The sequence below is a fragment of the Megalobrama amblycephala genome, linkage group LG22 (assembly GCF_018812025.1).
Source record: "Megalobrama amblycephala isolate DHTTF-2021 linkage group LG22, ASM1881202v1, whole genome shotgun sequence".
Classification (NCBI taxonomy): Eukaryota; Metazoa; Chordata; class Actinopteri; order Cypriniformes; family Xenocyprididae; genus Megalobrama; species Megalobrama amblycephala.
In genome coordinates, this window is record NC_063065.1 from 18,263,628 (window position 1) to 18,266,231 (window position 2,604).

Below are 2,604 nucleotides of genomic sequence, written 5' to 3' on the forward strand. Positions count from 1 at the left end.
GAGATTAATGAGTCAGCCCTCTCTGTAATGAGAAACACTGTTCTTCATCAAGCAAAGCCACTCTTTGTTTTTGGCTCTTCAGGATGAGTAATTCTCAGGTTGTATTCACAAGATGCCTGAAATGCTTTTGCACTGCACACAAAGAAGCTGACATCAAAAGTGGAGGCCAGGCCAATTGTCTATTCCCTATAAAATGAATAAATATACTCAACCATTTATTTAAGGTGTCATTTAGAAACAAACTCAGTTTCTGGAGGGCTATCAACAGAGTTTAGCTCCAACCCTAATTAACCTAATCCAGCTAATCAAGGTCTTCAGGATTACTATACACTTCCAGGCAGGTGTTTTGAAGCTGGTTGTAGCTACTCTGTGGTACAGTGGCCCTCCAGGAGTTTGACATTTGTACTCTATTTGTTCATAGTTATACAGCTGTGTATAAAAGCAATATCACAATTCCAGTCATGCTGTAGTAGTGAATATCTGATGTTTCTGGAGTGACATTGCTTATAAATTCCATGTACTCAAGGACTGGGCCAATAGGGTAAGGGCCACAGCCCTCTGACCCTCACAGTTTAGAGGTCTGAGGTGCCCAAAGCACTTTAATTTTCTCTGGTTGTCTCTTTTGCAATGTATTACACAAATGGTGTGATTATTCTTGTATTTATTTCTCACATTTGTAAAGTAATTTCTGGTTATTTGGAATTTAGGCCTTTTATCAAATAATATAATCCACTCTTGGAGGTTGGTGATTGTGTCGGATTTAGCAGGATTTTTTATTTTTTATTTTTTTAAATAATGTAACAATTACATCATGATAAAACCACTTTTAATAAACCACCTGTTGGTAAAATAAACAGTGAGATACAAAACTGCCAAGTTGCAAGACACTTTATATATAACAAAGGATATTTTCATTTAAAAAATAAATACTAGCTTATTACAATAAAACTCCAAAACGTGATAGTACTTAATAATACAAATGTAAACATTGCCCCTGCAAGTACAGTTAATTATACAAGGTAAAGTTACTTTGACACGCTTTTTTTTTCAAACAAAACAAAAAACAACAAATTTCTTGTCTGGCTCATTTGAGAGGTTGAATTCCCATGTGACCTTTCAATATCAAAGCTGTCTTTTGGCTGCAGTGATACACGCTGGTATCTACACTAAAATAAACCCATTGTAAGATACAGTATGCATTATTTCCATTCTTTGGGCATTACTGTTATTTTTAACTGTATAGCAAGTGCTCACTGTATATTCGCCTTTTAGGTAAAACCCACTTTCTAGAAAGGGAATTATTTAGTTCACGATTCAAGTGCTTGCATTACTTAAAATGGTATAAATGTAAACAGTTAATATAACATAGTATGAAAGCTTGTTTCCACCACGGAATAATAAAAAAAGGTAATTGCGACTTTTTATCTTACAATTCTTGCAATAGCGAGAAAAGAAGTCAGTTAATAAATTTCAAGAGTTATAAACTTGAAATTGTGGGATTTTTTTTTTTATTTTTATTGTGTGATATGTCGCAATTACCTTTTTTATTCCATGGCGGAAACAAGCTTCCATCAAAGACTATAGAAATAGAAAGACGGTTCACTCCTATTACTCATGAATGGGAGTAACTGCAACACACAATATGGCGGAATACATCCCGCCTTCTAAGTAAAAGAGCCAATCGCTGATTGGTAAAGACAATGCGTCACTGCAGCTGCCGTTAGAGGCTCTGGTTCCCATAGAAGCCTTAGACTTAGCGCTTAGGACTGCACATGCGCATTGGCTGGTCTAGCCTAAAAATAAGCTTTTTAACACTATTTCAGCATAAGAAACAACGTTTATGGCACAGTTCATGTCAGATTTTGTTGCTGATTTGAAATATGTTATTTAAAGGATTAGTCCACTTTTAAATAAACTTTTCCTGATAATTTACTCACCCCCCATGTCATCCTAGATGTCCATGTCTTTCTTTCTTCAGTCGAAAAGAAATTAAGATTTTTAATGAAAACATTCCAGGATTTTTTTCCATATAGTGGACTTCAATGGGCACCAAACAGTTGAAGGTCAAAATTAGTTTCATTGCAGCTTCAAAGTGTTCTACACGATCCCAGACGAGAAATAAGGGTCTTATCTAGAGAAACCATCACTCATTTTCTAAAACTAGCTCTCTTCTTCTTCTCTATTTGAATTACAGCAGTGTAGACACTACTATGTGTATTACTGCCCTCCTTAGGTCAAAGTTTGAAATAAATTGTCATATACAATAATAGTATATAACAATTAGTTCAAACTTTGACCTGTGGAGGGCAGTAATACGCTTAGCAGCGTCTACACTGCTGGAATTCAAATAGAGAAGAAGAAGAGAGCTAGTTCAAGATGAGCATTTATGGTTAAAATGTATAAAATTAAAAAAATATATATAAAACGAATGATGGTTTCTCTAGATAAGACCCTTATTTCTCGTCTGGGATCGTGTAGAACACTTTGAAGCTGCACTGAAACTGTAATTTTGACCTTCAACAGTTTGGTGCCCATTGAAGTCCACTATATGGAGAATAATCTTGTAATGTTTTCATCAAAAACCTTAATTTCTTTTCGACTGAA